Raw genomic sequence first — 10,132 nt, forward strand, 5'->3', positions numbered from 1 at the left:
GGATGTTGATTATAATACAAAACAAAGGACCAGACGCGTTACGTGGAAAGATGAAGAGGAAAAGAGTACTGACCAATATGAAGGGATGGACAGCGTTAGGCAGTTGGTAAATTCATTTCGGAAACCAGATAATCAAACATTACAGAATGAAATCAAAGCACTAAGATATCTTTTAGAAAGGGCCATGCTGCATGATTCAAAACCAGCTACCTTGACAGCACAGTCAACGGGATGTTATTTTTGTGGCGATAAAAGCTATTTCAAACGTGTTGTCCAAAAAGATCACGATCCCCCAGCCCTATGAGAAGACAAGATACTGGTGCTGATTGTGAAAGGAGATATATCATCAAATTGGCAGAGGACAAGATTTACTCATTCCAATTCAAGTCAATGGCAATAAGGTCGATGCTATTGTTGATACAGGAGCAGATGTAACGGTACTTTCAAGATCCTTTGCAAATTGTATTGGTTTGAGCGGTGCTACCGGTATAAAAGCTTGCTTATTGAATGCAGAAAATGGGAAAGAAATGGAGGCTGACATGAATATTGTTGCAAAGCTTCAACTGGGTAAAAAGGAGATAATTTGGAAAGTATGCATTGCCCCCATAAGAGATGATATTTTGATTGGAATAAACTTACTGAAAGAAGTAGATGGTATCATAATGGCCAAATAAGGTGATCTGCTGATAAATAATGAGCTGATACCAGGACGGTATCGAACAGAAAATGATTGCCAAATATCAAGAGTGACGGCTGAAATGGAACCCACTTTAGATACTTTAAAGCCCATGGACGAGACAGATGTATATGGAGGAGTTGAAAGTCTAAAAGAAAGTATTGTTGATGTTTTAGACCCAGCTTCCTTACAAGACAATAACAACACTGGGTCGGTTTTAGTGGAAACTCGCCTACAGGATAATATTGAAAAAGATAATGTTTCAGACATGGACGAGGTAAGTGCGATTGGTTCAAATGTGCCACATGAGCCGAGGACACAGGCTCCAGACTCACGTGGGTTTGAGAACAAGAATATTAAGCTATCGCAAGAATTTGTTGTCGAAATTTCAGATGCTTATGATGCGGCTAACGACGATAAATCTGATAGTTCAAAGAAAGAGAATTCACTATTTGAAGACTATATCATATGTTCATTAGAACAGACGATACAAAGTTTAGATTCGGGCAAGAATTCAACCAAACAAGATGATGAATCAGAACAGAAGGAGATTATATCACGTGATTCGGGGACACTGAGTCCAGTCTCAAGTGGTAGTAAGACCCATGCAAACGTAACCAAGAAGATAGGGTCTCTCAATTATGCCTTAAATCCAAAGATTTCACCCAAGATGGATGACAGTTCAGATTCCAGTGAGTCGAGGACACAGGCTCCAGACTTACCTGGGAATCATCAGATGACAAAAGAAAAGCACCCACCTATTAAAATCAGTCGATATGGACGCAAAATAAACCAACCCTTACGTTTCAAAGATTGACAAAAACATTTGTGCAAAAAAATAAGAGATATTCTTATTGAGAACTGTCTGTTTATAAAGAAAAGGGGGGATAGTGTAACGGTTATTAGGTTCGGGATTGTGTACTTGTTTTTATGTTGTTCGTTCTATAAATAAAGTTTGAATACTGCAGACGTCTCTTTGTCACAGCCAAGCTTTTTGTAGATCTCTGCTATTTGTGGTGCCAAATAGGACCCACGTTGCTTGAGAAGTGTTTCAGGCATCACATTACATTGTGTTAAACTCGCACGTCAATCTTTTGTCTGTCAAGTTTTGATCACTGTTTCTAATCATCTTCGGAAGGCCCCTTTTTTAATTTATAATTACCAATGGAAGTAGAAAGACCTTTTGTCTAACCTGTCTTTGTGTTATTTTTTATACGTCCGTCAATTTTGACGGGACGTATTATGGTATACAAATGTCCAGTGTCCGTCCGTCCGTCCGCCCGTCTGTCCGTCTGTCCGGTGTAAACATGTCGCACCGTTACTTGAGAACGACTTATCCAAATTTCATGAAACTTAACATAGTTGTTTCTTATGATGGTCAAATGATCTGTATACTCTTTTGTGAAAATAAGATTACAACTTTTTGAGTTACGGCACTTTGTAACTAAAACAGGGGTGTGTTTTTTTCACATGTCGCACCGTATCTCAAAAACGATTCTTGATTATGGCTTTAAACTTTAAATATTTCTTAGTTATATTAATCTTAATATCTGTATACTTTTTGGTGATGATTCAAAATTTAATTTTTGAGTTATTGAGTATTTTGTAAAAAAGGGGGAGGTTTTTTTGTGAAAATAAGATTACAACTTTTTGAGTTACGGCACTTTGTAACTAAAACAGGGGTGTGTTTTTTTCACATGTCGCACTATATCTCAAAAACGATTTATGATTATTACTTAAAACTTTACACATGTCTTTGTTATATTAATCTTAAGATCTGTATACGTTTTGGTGATGATTCAAAATTTCATTTTTGAGTTATTGAGTATTTTGTAAAAAAAAAGGGGGGGTTTACATGTCGCACCATATCTCAAAAACGATTTATGATTATTGCTTAAAACTTTACACATGTCTTTGTTATATTAATCTTAAGATCTGTATACGTTTTGGTGATGATTCAAAATTTCATTTTTGAGTTATTGAGTATTTTGTAAAAAAAAAAAAAGGGGGGGGGGGGGGGGTTTACATGTCGCACCATATCTCAAAAACGATTTATGATTATTGCTTAAAACTTTACACACTTCTTTATATTAATCTAAAGATCTGTATACTTTTTGGTGATAATTCATTTTTATATTTTCGAGTTATTGAGTTTTTGGTAAAAAAAGAGGTTTTTTTTCACATGTTGCGCTGTATCTCTATTGCTTAAAACTTAACAGGCTAATGTTGCGTCGGGTTTCCAAATACATCTTGTACAATGATGAATCTTCCTATTGAGCGGGAATAAGGAAGGAGTCAGGATATACTAAGCATGACATCCTGTACAACCCTGTGTTATTCAAAAAAGATTTATGTTTTTTCTCAAGACGACGGGCGTATCATGCGCTCATGGCGCAGCTGTTTATTTAAATATTGATCAAGTCGAAATGCTATCTAAAACACTTACCACTCATTCAAAAAAGAAGGGTCTGACTTGTTTTTATCATACTGCTTTTATTACATTATAGATGTCGGTTTCCGTTCGATTCCGTTAAATACCAATTCCTCAGAGCAATTGGTACTTTGCGGAACGGAACGGAATAATAAATTAAAAAGTTTAAATCAGATTCAACTTGATTACTGTTTCTAATCCTCGTCGGAACGAGAGGTGGAAGGCCTCTTTTAAAAAATATAATTACCAATGGAAGGAGTAAGACTTTTTGTCTAACCTGCCTTTGTTTTAAATTCTTAATTATTTATCTGGTCGGGAATGCTATCTAAAACACTTATTTCTTCTGCAAAAAGGGGTGTCAGACACATTTTTTTTTATCATACTGCTTTAATTACATTATAGATGTCTGTTTCCGTTCGATTCCGTTAAATACCAATTCCTCAGAGCAATTGGTACTTTGCGGAACGGAACGGAACGGAATAATAAATTAAAAAGTTTAAATCAGATTCAACTTGATTACTGTTTCTAATCCTCGTCGGCACGAGAGGTGGAAGGCCTCTTTTAAAAAATATAATTACCAATGGAAGGAGTAAGATTTTTTGTTTTTGTCTAAGCTGCCTTTGTTTTAAATTCTTAATTATTTATCTGGTCGGGAATGCTATCTAAAACACTTATTTCTTCTGCAAAAAGGGGTGTCAGACACATTTTTTTTTATCATACTACTTTTATTACATTATAAATGTCTGGTTCCGTTCGATTCCGTTAAATACCAATTCCTCAGAGCAATTGGTACTTTGCGGAACGGAACGGAACGGAATAATAAATTAAAAAGTTTAAATCAGATTCAACTTGATTACTGTTTCTAATTCTCGTCGGCACGAGAGGTTGAAGGCCTCTTTTAAAAAAAATAATAACCAATGGAAGGAGTCAGATTTTTTGTTTTTGTCTAAGCTGCCTTTGTTTTAAATTCTTAATTATTTATCTGGTCGGGAATGCTATCTAAAACACTTATTTCTTCTGCAAAAAGGGGTGTCAGACACATTTTTTTTTATCATACTGCTTTTATTACATTATAAATGTCTGGTTCCGTTCGATTCCGTTAAATACCAATTCCTCAGAACAATTGGTACTTTTTGGAACGGAACGGAACGGAACGGAATAATAAATTAAAAAGTTTAAATCAGATTCAACTTGATTACTGTTTCTAATCCTCGTCGGCACGAGAGGTGGAAGGCCTCTTTTAAAAAATATAATTACCAATGGAAGGAGTTAGACTTTTTGTCTAAGCTGCCTTTATTTTAAATTCTTAATTATTTATCTGGTCGGGAATGCTATCTAAAACACTTACTTCTTCTGCAAAAAGGGGTGTCAGACACATTTTTTTTTTATCATACTGCTTTTATTACATTATAAATGTCTGGTTCCGTTCGATTCCGTTAAATACCAATTCCTCAGAGCAATTGGTACTTTGCGGAACGGAACGGAATAATAAATTAAAAAGTTTAAATCAGATTCAACTTGATTACTGTTTCTAATTCTCGTCAGAACGAGAGGTGGAAGGCCTCTTTTAAAAAATATAATTACCAATGGAAGGAGTAAGACTTTTTGTCTAAGCTGCCTTTATTTTAAATTCTTAATTATTTATCTGGTCGGGAATGCTATCTAAAACACTTACTTCTTCTGCAAAAAGGGGTGTCAGACACATTTTTTTTTATCATACTGCTTTTATTACATTATAAATGTCTGGTTCCGTTCGATTCCGTTAAATACCAATTCCTCAGAGCAATTGGTACTTTGCGGAACGGAACGGAACGGAATAATAAATTAAAAAGTTTAAATCAGATTCAACTTGATTACTGTTTCTAATCCTCATCGGCACGAGAGGTGGAAGGCCTCTTTTAAAAAATATAATTACCAATGGAAGAAGTAAGACTTTTTGTCTATCCGGCCTTTGTGTTAAATTCTTAATTATTTATCTGGTCGGGAATGCTATCTAAAACACTTATTTCTTCTGCAAAAAGGGGTGTCAGACACATTTTTTTTTATCATACTGCTTTTATTACATTATAAATATCTGGTTCCGTTCGATTCCGTTAAATACCAATTCCTCAGAGCAATTGGTACTTTGCGGAACGGAACGGAACGGAATAATAAATTAAAAAGTTTAAATCAGATTCAACTTGATTACTGTTTCTAATTCTCGTCGGCACGAGAGGTGGAAGGCCTCTTTTAAAAAATATATTACCAATGGAAGAGTAAGATTTTTTGTTTTTGTCTAAGCTGCCTTTGTTTTAAATTCTTAATTATTTATCTGGTCGGGAATGCTATCTAAAACACTTATTTCTTCTGCAAAAAGGGGTGTCAGACACATTTTTTTTATCATACTGCTTTTATTACATTATAAATGTCTGGTTCCGTTCGATTCCGTTAAATACCAATTCCTCAGAGCAATTGGTACTTTGCGGAACGGAACGGAACGGAATAATAAATTAAAAAGTTTAAATCAGATTCAACTTGATTACTGTTTCTAATTCTCGTCGGCACGAGAGGTGGAAGGCCTCTTTTAAAAAATATAATTACCAATGGAAGGAGTAAGACTTTTTGTCTAAGCTGCCTTTATTTTAAATTCTTAATTATTTATCTGGTCGGGAATGCTATCTAAAACACTTATTTCTTCTGCAAAAAGGGGTGTCAGACACATTTTTTTTTTATCATACTGCTTTTATTACATTATAAATGTCTGGTTCCGTTCGATTCCGTTAAATACCAATTCCTCAGAGCAATTGGTACTTTGCGGAACGGAACGGAACGGAATAATAAATTAAAAAGTTTAAATCAGATTCAACTTGATTACTGTTTCTAATTCTCGTCGGCACGAGAGGTGGAAGGCCTCTTTTAAAAAATATAATAACCAATGGAAGGAGTAAGATTTTTTGTTTTTGTCTAAGCTGCCTTTGTTTTAAATTCTTAATTATTTATCTGGTCGGGAATGCTATCTAAAACACTTATTTCTTCTGCAAAAAGGGGTGTCAGACACATTTTTTTTTATCATACTGCTTTTATTACATTATAAATATCTGGTTCCGTTCGATTCCGTTAAATACCAATTCCTCAGAGCAATTGGTACTTTGCGGAACGGAACGGAACGGAATAATAAATTAAAAAGTTTAAATCAGATTCAACTTGATTACTGTTTCTAATTCTCGTCGGCACGAGAGGTGGAAGGCCTCTTTTAAAAAATATAATTACCAATGGAAGGAGTAAGACTTTTTGTCTAAGCTGCCTTTATTTTAAATTCTTAATTATTTATCTGGTCGGGAATGCTATCTAAAACACTTATTTCTTCTGCAAAAAGGGGTGTCAGACACATTTTTTTTTTATCATACTGCTTTTATTACATTATAAATGTCTGGTTCCGTTCTATTCCGTTAAATACCAATTCCTCAGAGCAATTGGTACTTTGCGGAACGGAACGGAACGGAATAATAAATTTAAGAAGTTAAAATCAGAACCAATGTTTCTAATCATCGTCGGAAAGGACGACGTGAGGTCAGTCTAGATATCATAATGCATGACTTGCAAATGCGTTAATTTCATGATAATTTATCAGGACAATCCGACATATTCATTTACAGAATAGTTCCCGATGTTATACATTATTGCACATTTCACCTGTGAAGATGAGATTAAGTATACATTTGTGTTATTTGTATATGGAAAACCGTAAAACACAGAAATTTTAAAGTTTGTTTTGTTTTAAAGATTTTTCGAAATTTTGATAAATGCCCCCTTTGGATACCTTAAATGAAATTCTGTTCCGTTCCGTTCCGTTCCGTTCCGTTTCGTAAAGTACCAAAAGCCCCCCCCACCCCCAATTTTTTTTCCACCTCCCCCTTTCACTTATTCCAAAAATAATCTAAATTCAAATTTCTAATACAGTTTGCAACAAAAACTACTCATTTAAATATGTCATAAAATATCAAAATATAAAATGACATATACAGTCATGGTTGAAATTAATATTAATTAAAAGTAACTTCTAAAAATAAATTTACAGCTAATCATCTAAAGACAATTTGCATTTTTTAAACATAATTTTCAAACAGTGTAAGGGAGGTAATCAAACATATATATATATATATATATAACTCGTCTAAACATATTTATCAGTTTCTTTAAATGAAATTGGATTACCTTCCTTACACTGGTTTTAAATTGTCTAAATTGTTCTTTGTAAACCAGAAAACCCCATGTTTTGCCCCTAATCATGCTAATTGCTAAATGATTTGAGCCATAACCCCAAATAACTATCCCTTTGTAATATGTTAACTTGTGGTACAATTTCAGAGAGATTTATACACTTAAACACAAGTAATTGACTGGAAACTACAAAAATGCTTATTTGGGCCCTTATTCCTAAACCTTTGGGACCATAACCCCCAAATTCAATCCCAACCTTACTTTTTGTGGTTCAATATTATCATTAAAACATTTGTACTAAAGTTATAAAGCGGAAACCATCTGTCTTCAGAAGACACTAGTATATATTTGTTTAGAGGCCAGCTGAAGGACACCTCCAGGTTCGGGAATTTCTCGCTTCATTGAAGACCTGTTGGTGACTTTCTGCTGTTGTGTTGGTTTTTTTTGGTCGGGTTGTTGTCTGTTTGTCACATTCCCTATTTCCATTTTTAATTTTACTAATGACAACCAATTTTTTTTAATTTTTGCGGTCCTATCAAAATGACTGATTTGTACCAGTGGACAGTGGTCACTTTGTTTATTATACTATTTATCTAGAAAAATTGGTTAATGTTACATTTGAACATGTAGTATTAACTATAGTTCTTCTTTAGTAACTCTTTCCCCAAGGAGACCGGCAATGTAATTATTCTTGGCGGGACCACCTGCTTCTAGCACGTGCCCAACTTACGGCCAGAGCGGGCTCATTATCCCTAGGAGCTATAAGAATGACATCCCTCACAGTGTTCAGGGCAGTCTATTGTGCATTTATTTTATCTTCATTGGCTAGAGGTTCACTACAGCTCAGGTGGATTTTGCTTTGTCCACCCGTCCACAGTGCGAGTGGGCACTGGGTAACAAAATTTCTAGCTTGCCCACTCTACCCACCCTAAGGACTGGGCATGCAATTTCTTTTGTTTAATCAAAAGACTGGCAAGTACAGTCAATTGAAGAAAGCAGATAAGCATTTGTTATCACTATTGCCCACAGTGGCCCGGTGGAAAAATGAAAAATCCACCTGAGCTGTTGTGGATAGGGTGAGGGTAAAGATATCAAAAAACATGTTTAACCCTGCCTCAGAGTTTAGTATGACGTCTATTATCACTGAAATAGTATACATTTGTACATATCTGTTTAGGGGCAGGAGTTTCTCGCTACGTTTAAGACCCATTGGTGGCTTTCAGCTGTTGTCTACTCTTTGGTCTGGTTGTTGTTGCTTTGACACATTCCCCATTTCCATTCTCAAATTTAAACTTAGGATTTAAAAAATTCACATAATTAAAAATTTAATTAACTTAATAAAAAATATTCAATTCAATATGATCATGATGATAGAAATTTGTGAAACAGAAATATACCCCAAAATTGTAATAAACAGCTGCACCACAAGCGCATTAGACCCCTGTCGTCTTGTGTGTGAAGTTTAATGTGAACATCAATCATGTATTTTATCTCCAATCTACTGAAAGTTGTAGTTTAGATAATCATGCCATCCGCTGTTCCCTTTTTTCAAAATTGATTTTTTAAGGTTCATCATAACAAATGGACAAATATGGCCGTATTTTTACCTCAAAAACTACTCTGTGTACAGACTTACCTGTGCTGTTTGAAAAGTTTTAATGCCTAGCATCAGGGACGTATATATATCTATTTTAAGTCCTTGCTAGCATCCACTAGATATATAAAAGTAAAATGCATTTTGTGTTTAAGAAAGATAAAATCTTTTTTGGTTTTTGCTGGGCATTTTTTTTCCTTTCTTTAGAAGGTGCAAAAATAAACAAACACCTGAATTACTTTGATACCGTCCACTCACTGACTCAGATAAATTCTTTAACTCACCTAAAAATGTGAAGATACCTGATGTTTATGGTCAATTAAGGAAAATGAAAACAATACAAACCGGTTTTTTACCTGAGGGAGCATCTCATAGTTGTTCCACAACTTAGTCAATTTTCACACCTTTTGCATGAAGGAAAAAAAATGCCCATCAAAATCCAAAAGAGATTTTATCTTTCTGAAACACAAAATGGATTTAACTTTTTCATATCTAGTGGATGCTAGGCATTAAAACTTTTCCAACTTTACAGGTAAGTCTGTACTCAGAGTAATTTTTGGCATGTAAATACAGCCATATTTGTTGTTTGTTATGATGAACCTTAAGTATCTCAGGAAGGAGTCAAAGCAAAAATTTAAAGTAGACTTCCTAAACATAATAATCATGATCATTCAACTACTGAAGGTTGAATCACATGTTCAACTAAGAAGTTACAATATTTATCCAAAAGCATATGCTATAGAAAATTCCATTATACCAACTATCCAGATTATAATTCAATTTTCAATTATCACGAACAAAGAAGCATAATTGATGATCAGCTGGTCTCGTTTTCTTTTGGAATCTTGCCAACTTGATGATAAATCAGGAAAGTTGTCAACAGTGTCAGTTGGAAGAAAGAGACAGTGGATTTAGTGTAGAATGGGATCACTTACCTATGTAAAGTAAAACACGTTGTTTGCCTGCATTGCGAAATGACTTTAGCTATCTATTTATGATGAACAAGCCGGCGTTGTCCGTTTATTTTCAAGTTTCAACACGCCAGCGCGTCACTCACCTGTTGATGATTCTGGAATTCCAACTATTCGTTTTGGTTAAAATTGATATTTTTCCCTTTTTCTGCAATGGAAATTTTCAAAGACTGTTTCTGTTATCAAGATTCATCACAGGTAGCATTAAAGGATGTGTATTCGTTTGACAGGTAGCACCCGCCATTTTTCAACAAATGTGT

The 10,132-nt window shown here is 34.6% G+C and overlaps 1 protein-coding gene across 1 annotated transcript in view; it reads right to left on the reverse strand.

Annotated features, from left to right (window-relative positions):
• Positions 1-10,132, reverse strand: part of LOC134725162 (uncharacterized) — a 43,747-nt gene extending 33,615 nt beyond the window's left edge. The window contains exon 1 of the mRNA XM_063588763.1: positions 9,959-10,132. The gene's annotated coding sequence lies outside the window, so the exon portion shown is untranslated. The remainder of the gene's footprint in view (positions 1-9,958) is intronic.

Source organism: Mytilus trossulus, chromosome 7 (genome assembly GCF_036588685.1).
Source record: "Mytilus trossulus isolate FHL-02 chromosome 7, PNRI_Mtr1.1.1.hap1, whole genome shotgun sequence".
In the NCBI taxonomy this organism is placed as follows: Eukaryota; Metazoa; Mollusca; class Bivalvia; order Mytilida; family Mytilidae; genus Mytilus; species Mytilus trossulus.